We start from the raw sequence: 8,809 nt of genomic DNA on the forward strand, positions 1-8,809 counted from the left end.
GTAATGGGCAGAAAGGCCCCAGGCTGCTGTCAGCATCGGTCTAGCGGTGGTGGAGCTCCATAGAGCCCAGGGTTCCGTGCGTGTCAGGCAACCGCTCTACAGGTGAACTGAGCCTAGCCTGTTCTTTTTGGGCAGTATCTCATCTGTGTAACCCAGACTGGCCTGGAGCACAATTCTGGCTCAGCCTGCAAAAAGCTGCCATTCATAGACCCGAGTTGACCTTCTGAACACCACCCTCCCCTATTCTAAAATGTGCAATGGAAGAGGAGCAAGAGGCCATCGGGTCTGACAGGAGAGTGGCTCCCTGTGCCACCTCAGGCTCCTCCAGGTGGTTCTTGGCCCCCTTCTCTCCCCTCTCCTCAATAAACCTCTCACGTGGGCCCTGTCGTATGGTATGACTCCTGCTCTTTTGTTGTTGTTGTTGTTTGGTTTTTGGTTTTTCAAGACGGTTTCTCCGTGTAGTTTTGGTTTCTGTCCTGGAAGTCACTCTGTAGACCAGGCTGGCCTCGAACTCACAGAGATCCGCCTGGCTCTGCCTCCCGAGTGCTGGGATTAAAGGCGTGCGCCACCTACACCCAGCTGTGACTCCTGCCGTTTTTAAAATACAGCAGCTAGGGGCAGCTTCGATAGCCAAGAGACAGCAGATGGAGCCTCCATTGGGCTAGCATGCCATCTGTCCAACCTCTGCCCTCCGTGCCTGCCTCCTTTGGAAAAATCTCTAATTAGTATCCTCTTTCCCTGACAATTAATTGGCTCTGGTTGAGTTTTGGTGTGAATAGTTGGTAAGGTGGACATACATTGTCTCATGTATTCCAAACTAACCTCAAACTCTGGCTGCGGCTGTGTTTAAACTCCTGATTCTCCTGCCCCCACCTCCCAAGTGCTGGGATGTAAATTTTTGGTGTAGGCATTTTTTTTTTTTTTTTTAGTTCTTTCTTTTTTTTTCCTTTTTTAAAAAAATTTATTTATTATGTATACAGTGTTCTGTCTGCATGTGTCCCTGCATGCCAAAAGAGAGCACTAGATCTCATTACAATGGTTGTGAGCCACCATGTGGTTGCTGGGAATTAAACTCAGGACCTCTGGAAGAGCAGTCAGTGCTCTTAACTGCTGAGCTATCTCTCCAGCCCAGGCATACTTTTTTAAGATTAGTGAGTGGATTCTGTAATTTATTTCTTACCTATTTGAGTCAGTAAAACACCAAATAACTCAAGAATAAAAACAGTATTGCTACCTGATAGAGAAACTAGAAGGAGGGTCTCAATGCCCACTTGAGACATTTCCATTCACAGTACATCAAAGCTGGAAAAGATTTCATCCAACAACAATTTTGGAATCACAGCTAATTGCATTGGATGCAAACTGAACAGAGGTTTTAGCAGAAATGTGAAGTTGGTGAATTTTGAAGAGAAATTTCCTTTTTTGTGCTAGTGTAATGAGGGTGGAGATCTATTTGTGATAATACTCAAGTATGCTTTTGTGTTATTGTTTGGATTTTGCCATTTTTATTTTATTTTATTTTAATTACATTTTTTCATTTATTTTATATACGGAACAGTTTCCCCTCCCTCCTCCCCTCCTGGTAGCACCCACCCTTCCCATCTACTCCCTCTCCTTCCACTCCCCCTTCATTCAGAAAGGGGCAGGCCTCTCATGGGCTTGCAAGTTTAGGTAGGACCAATCTCTTCCCTGTTGTGTGATATTTTGATTGTGTCTGACAAAGTCTGCTTGGAGTTAGAGGGTGGAGCCAGCCACTAGCTGACCAAAATTAACCATAGAGGTTTGGAGGACTGTAGACAGAGAGGAGACAGGAAGTAGTAAGGCGGGGCTGAGAGAGGATTTAGGCCCTTTTAGACAGAGGAGTGGTAGAAGTAGAGAACACCTGGTGGCTGCTCCCTGCTCCTTTGATCTTTTAAGTTCTTACCCCGATATTTGACCCCCAAGTTTTTATTGTTAAAGATTAATTAGATAAATGCTTTATCTGAGGTGCAATTCTTGGGGCACAAATTCATGAGATAGTCACTTGCCTGTGGCTTTGCAGCTGCCCACACCTGCAGGAGCTGCATGTGGGAGCTGCACCTGTTGCTGACTGGCTTTTCCTTTTCATCCCCAAGCCTTCTAAGTGAGTTTGGGATTTATTCTGTTGCAACCTCTCTACAGCAAACTCCTCAAGCCCCAAACTCCACAGGTGCCTGGGCTCCAAACACCACTGGAGTCAGCCCCTCACTGCCAGCCAGCTCTGCCTTCAGGAAGCTCCGTGCTCTCACTTCCCACCAGTCACACATGCTGCTTTCACACATTCCCATTTCTGCCTTTCAGACAGCTGACGCTTTGGCTCCTTTTCACAGGGGTTATGGGCTTTCCCTGGACTCCTCCTCAAGCTGCTGATGCAGGATCAGAAGTGGCTATCTTCAGCCAGGCTGTGCACTGCCTATGTTATCCACCCAGATGTGCTATACATGGACAGCTAGCCTTACACTTCATTGTTATTGTCAGAAGATTTGGTGAGACAACTTGGAATTCTTAAAAGGGGAATTAGTTGAAAAAAAAGAAAAAGGGAAAAGAGGTATTCCCACGTTAAAAGTAGGAAACAATATTATGATGGAGGGAGTTAGGTCTCTGTATGATTCCACAATGGATAGTTTGAAAGTGGAACAATTAAATGAGGGGATAATTACCATAGCTGGGACTTAGATAATGTCAATTATAATCATTATCTATTTGGTAATTCTTGTTTTAGTCCTTAAAAAATTGGTTGATATCAGTGTCAAGATACAGGTCTTAGAAAAGGTTACTAAAGGAAATAATGCAATTTTGATTGCTAAGTTACAAGCTTTAGAAAAACTTACTAAAACAGATAATAGAGATATTTAAATGAAGACAAAGGAATTTGAAGGAAAACCAATCTCACCATTACATTATAAAATTAGAGAGGGGTGGCTCAAGGTTATTAGAAAACCAACCTTATTTTCAAGGAGAAGTTAAATGTAATCCTATAGAAATATTAGATTTGAGGAGATTTAATGAAAATGTTGTTTCATATGGTATACATTCACCCTATGTGAAGTGGATATTAAACTCATGATCAACTCAGAACAGAATTATCCCTCGAGACTGGAAAGATTTGGCATCAGTAACATTAGAAGCTGGTCCGCAGTTACAATGGCAAATATGGTGGAAAGAGGAAGCTAGGGCCATAGAAGAACAAAATAGGGCTAGAGGTATTAATATTTCCCAAGATCAATTCCTAGTTGAAGGTGGGTTTGCTGAATTGCAAAGGCAATTTGAATTTGATGACCACACCTTGGTGCTATGCCAGTTAGCAGCCTTAAATGCTTTGGACAAGGTTAAAGAACCAGAAAAGAGTTCTGAATCATTTACTAAAATTATACAAGGCCCAAAAGAAGCCTTCACTGATTTTTTTCTTTGCAAAGATTGACCCTTAGTTGTAAATAGAATAGCATCAGATTCAGAAGTCGGACAACTATTAATTGAATCTTTGGCTTTTAAAAATGCTAATTCTGAATGCAAAAAGGTGATCAGGTCACTAAAGGCAAGACTGGCACCAAAAGATGAATGAATTAGAAATATGACTGATGTTGGATCTCATACTTATGATGCAACTTTAATAGGAGAAGTAAGCTCTAAAGGTTTTAAGAAAAGACAAACTGTTAATGTCTTGGCTGTGGCAAGCAAGGCCATTTCAATAGGGATTATAGGCAAAGCATTGCTAGAAACAATATTTTTTTCTGGATATAATTAAAAAAGAATGTCTCTGCTTTCTGGAGTATGCAGAAGGTGTGACAAAGGCTGACATTAGACTAATGAATGCAGATGAACAAGGGAAAATGAAACCGTTTTTTGCTTATTATAGTATAAAGCATCTTACAGGTATACCACACAAACCTACAGAACAAACAGTTATAGAAAGATCTAATCATACATTTAAAATGCACTTATTAAGCAGAAAGGGGTAACAGAGACCCCCCAGAGATAGATTTCACTATGCTTTATTAACTTTAAATTTTCTAAATGCTAATGAGAAAGGAATGATGGCTGCAGAGAAACAATGGATAATAGAAAAAAAAAAAAAAAAAAACCACTGCTGAATTAAATCAGTCTGTATACTTTAAAGATGTGTTGACCTCAGAATGGAAACCAGGATATGTGTTATATTGGTGAAGAGGTTTTTCTTTTGTTTCCATAGGAGAAGAAAAGCTATGGATACCATCAAAATTGATAAAGATTAGATTTGAACAGGAGAGACCTTGCTTAGAAGAGGTGATAGTTCATCAAACAGCATGACCATTCAATTTAAACTAACTTACAAGACTAACAAGTGCTTTTCATTTGATTAGATATAACCGGCCCAAAGGGAAACTCCCCAAAATTAGGATTGGGGCAGGGTTTTGTTTCTGTCTTTCCAGGAGAATGAAGGCATCCAATTAAGGAATCTGAAGACCACTGGACACATGAGACATCTAAAGAAAAAGGACAAATCATCCAGAGAAAAATATCCCAAGGAAAAGAGTAAATTGGCCTGTTGATACATCACATTTCCAACAGAATTACAATTCATAAATCTTCACAAATATTTGTTTCTGCTGTTCTCTATAGACATGTAATGCAAATGTTGTTTTTGTAGCCCCAGTTTATTTATTTATTTATTTATTATTTATTTATTTATTTGTAGCTGAGGATTGAACCCAGAGCCTTGTGCTTGCTAGGCAAACGCTCTACCACTGAGCTAAATCACCAACCCTGTAGCCCCAGTTTAATTGAAAATTAAATCTGGCTTTGGAGTTGCAACATAGCTCTCTCCTATAAACCCAGACATGCTTGTTAAAGGAAAATCCAAAATCTCTGTCTCATGTCAGAAGAGCCACCTGATATGGGACAGAAGAAAAACCAAAATTAAGGGAATATTCTGTTGCCACTTATCTCATAATCCTTTGATTTTATTTGGACTCTTTAACACTTTTTAAAGGCATAGGTATTATCTCCAAATTTACAAAATTTATATATATATAAAACTTTTTGTCATGATGTTAATGGACATATAGAGTAAGTACTAACTAATTCTAGAAAAGGCTTCATTCATCTAGCTTCCTGTATGTGATTTGGAGTTTGAGTAATCAGGTAACTAGGAATTAAGTTTTTGTACTCTGGGTGTATATAACAAATTATGGCCTTTAACCTCTTCAAGATTACTGATAGTTTAGATATGATATGATGAAAGGGTAGATTAATGAACCTAATTTTAAAGAGTAACAACTTGTTTAAAAATGTTTTACATTGCTATGGATTTTAGTTTATTGATACAAGTTAAAACTTTAATTTTGTTATACTGTATATATATTTCTACTCTCGTTGGAGGTTTTATGTTTATATAACTCATTTAAATTGTAATGGATAATTAAAAAATACAGATTAATAGTCTTCTATGATAGTCAAATTTGTAGCCATATTAGTTAAGTTTTCTAGGTATACATAGATATATTTCAGATAGATAGGTAATCTTAAAACACTTCAAAGATCTACAGAATATGGCATTTAAAATACTTTTAAAAATTTAGACTTTCTGGACAGTGAGACATGTCTGCTCCTGGCAGCACCGATTTACTTCAGAGAGGAGGATGGGCACTGAAGACACTCTGTACAGAGTTCATCTTCTTCTTGGCAAAAAAGCCATTTGTGCAAGAAACTGGACTGCAGGAACCATAGGAAGGTGACCACTGAACTCTGCTTGGCAAAGTGGTCCTTCAGGTTCCTGCTTCGCAGAGGAAACTGCCAGACATTCTATAGGACACAGAGAGAAGTGACCAAGAGACTCTAGCCCTGTGGGCTGAAGACAGATGCCCCAACTTTACAAAGGAACATTAGGTGCCTGTCCAGGCTGCCAGCTGTCTCTGTCTACTCTCATAAGACTCCCAAAAGTAGCTTGTGTCCTTCTCCCATTTCTCAGGTAGTATTATATCCTTCTGAGGTCTTTGATGTAGTTGAAGACTAGATAGTTATAATTTCCTCAGTTATGATAAAAGATAAGTTAGATATAAAATCTTAGACTAACAAATGTAAGATAGGTAGGATATCTTCTTTAATTTTGCCAAATACAAATAGACTTGATATTCTGGCTATAATTCTTGCTTGATAATTGTTTTGTTATATGTAATTTTGCTATGTGAAAGCTAAAACTTTCCTTAAAAAAAATAAAGGGGGAAGTGCTGTGGGATGTTCTCTATTCTGTGAATGTATTGCTATGATTGATTGAAGTATAGGCCGGACTAGCAGAGAGGAGAATTGGGGGAAAAGGAAGGCAGAGTTGAGGAGATGCTGCCAGCCACCATGATGAGGAACAGGATGTAAAGTACCAGTAAGCCATGAGCCATGTGGCAAAGTATAGATTAATAAAAATGGGTTAATTTAAGATAGAAGAACTAGATAACAAAAAGCCTGCCACAGCCATACAGTTTGTAAACAATATAAGTCTCTGTGTTTACTCGGTTGGGTCTGAGCGGCTGCGGGACTGGCAGATGAGAGAGATTTGTTCTGACTGTGGGCCAGGCAGGACTGGAGAAAACTCCAGCTAAACAAGATCTGCTGTATATGACATTTTAAATGTTTGAGTTTTCAGCAGGGAACTGTGACCATGCCTAACAGTGACCTTTGAAGTCTCCAAAAGGAAGATGAGACCCTATAGTGACAATTACTCTAGGATTGTGGTAATACCACTAAGCTGACAAATTCCACTCAAAGATCAGCTTTGGACTACAAACTACTCAGGACAATTTCAAGGTAGCTAGCTAAGATAGTCCAGCATCACAGACTACTCTAGCCAGGACTTGAGATAAGTCCTGCAATTTCCCATTACACAGAGACTGGACAACAAATGATACACCTAATTCTCCCAAGACTTGACAATTCTCCTGATTTTTTTTTCAGGGTTCCCTAAAGATGCTATTGACTACCCCCCCCCCCAGACAATGGGAAGTAATTTTAAGATCACAATGCCCACATTCCCAAGAGGTGGGGTGGGCGGTTTTTTTGGTAGTTCAGTGGGTTATGGATATTTGTCATCATTTAGGGGGTTGGTTACAAGTTGTTACTGTTAATGATCAAGAAAAAAGCTGACCCCCCAAAGGAAATTAGATTCAGGAATCTTGTTCTGAAAAAAAAAAAAAGGAGATATAGAAATGATAGGATAAGAGGATAGATTATTGAATATAATTTTAAACCAAAAAAGCAACTACTAGTCTTAAATATTTTATGTGGGTATGGATTTTAATATGCTGATACAAATTTGAGGTTATTTTTGCTATACTGTATGTAAGTTTCTACTCTTGTTTAAGATATTTTTGTATATTGATACAAAGGTTAGAACATACTGTACATACATTTTTACTCTTGTTTAAGGTATTGTACCTATACAGCTCATTTAACAATGTAATGTAGCTGGGTGGTGGTGGTGCATGCCTTTAATCCTGGCACTTGGGAGGCAGAGCCAGGGGGATCTCTGTGTGTTCGAGGCCAGCCTGGTCTACAGAGCGAGATCCAGGACAAGCACCAAAACTACATTGAGAAACTCTATCTCAAGAAAAAAAAGAAGAAAACAATGTCATGTAAATTGCTAGTCCTTGAAAGTTATTATTACAAACTACTTATGATAATAAAGAAATGCAGGTTAGTAGTTAGTCACCAATTACAGTCAAACTTGTAGTCTTGTTAGGTATGTTTTCAAGGTCAGACAGAGATATATTTTAGATAGATAGTCTTCAAATACTTCAGAGATCTACAGAATATGTCATTTAAGATGTTTTAATAACATAAGGTTCTTTTTTATGACAATGAGACATATCTGCGCCTGGCAACATCAATCTACTTCAGAGAATATGATGGGCATCAAAGAAACTCCATATGCAGTTTATTTTCTTTGTGGCAAAAGTTAGCCACTGGGCAAGAAACTGACCTTATCTTGACTGCTGACAGTTTCTGTCCAAATTGGACATGCAGGACACAAAAGAAAATGACTGCCAAACTTTGCCAAGACAAGGTGGGACAGTCCTTCAAATCCTGCTTTACAGAAATGTCTATCAGGTATACTAGGCCTGTAGGCTGAAAATGGATGCTCCAACATGGGGAACCTTGGGTGACTGTCCAGGCAGCCAGCTGTATCTGTCATTTCTTAGTTTTGGAAGTTGTTTGCTCTGCACTTCCTGTTTACTCAGGTAATATATCCTTCTCAGGTCTCCGATGGATTTGAAGACTAGATAGTTATAGTTTTTCTTGTTACAAAGTTGAGAAAAGAAACTCACAGAGGTATAAAATGAATAAGGTTGAAAGACATAAAAGATAGTTTGGGGTTCATAATACAAGTTAGGATAGAAAGTGAATTATGTACAACACTTTGGACTCACCAAGATAGGATAGATAATGGAGTATTTTCTCTGAATGTATAAAATGCAAATGGACTGGACATAGTTAATTTAAGTGTTGCCTGTATATATTTGTATATAGTTATTGTATTTATTGTATATAGCTTTACTATGTTAGTTAAAGCCTTTGCTTTTTGTTTAGACAAAAAGGGGGAAATGTTGTGTGATACTTTTATTGTGTTCTGACAAAGCTTGCTTGGAGTCAGAAGGCAGAGCCAGCCACTGGCTGACCAAAATTAATCATAAAGATTTGGAGGACTGAAGACAGAGTGGAGATGGGAAATAGTAAGGCAAGACTGAGAGGGGACCTTAGCCCTTTTGGATGGAGGAACAGTAGATGTAGGAAGTGACTGGTGTTGCTCCCTGCTTCTCTGATC

Source organism: Onychomys torridus, chromosome 3, assembly GCF_903995425.1.
Source record: "Onychomys torridus chromosome 3, mOncTor1.1, whole genome shotgun sequence".
NCBI lineage: Eukaryota > Metazoa > Chordata > Mammalia > Rodentia > Cricetidae > Onychomys > Onychomys torridus.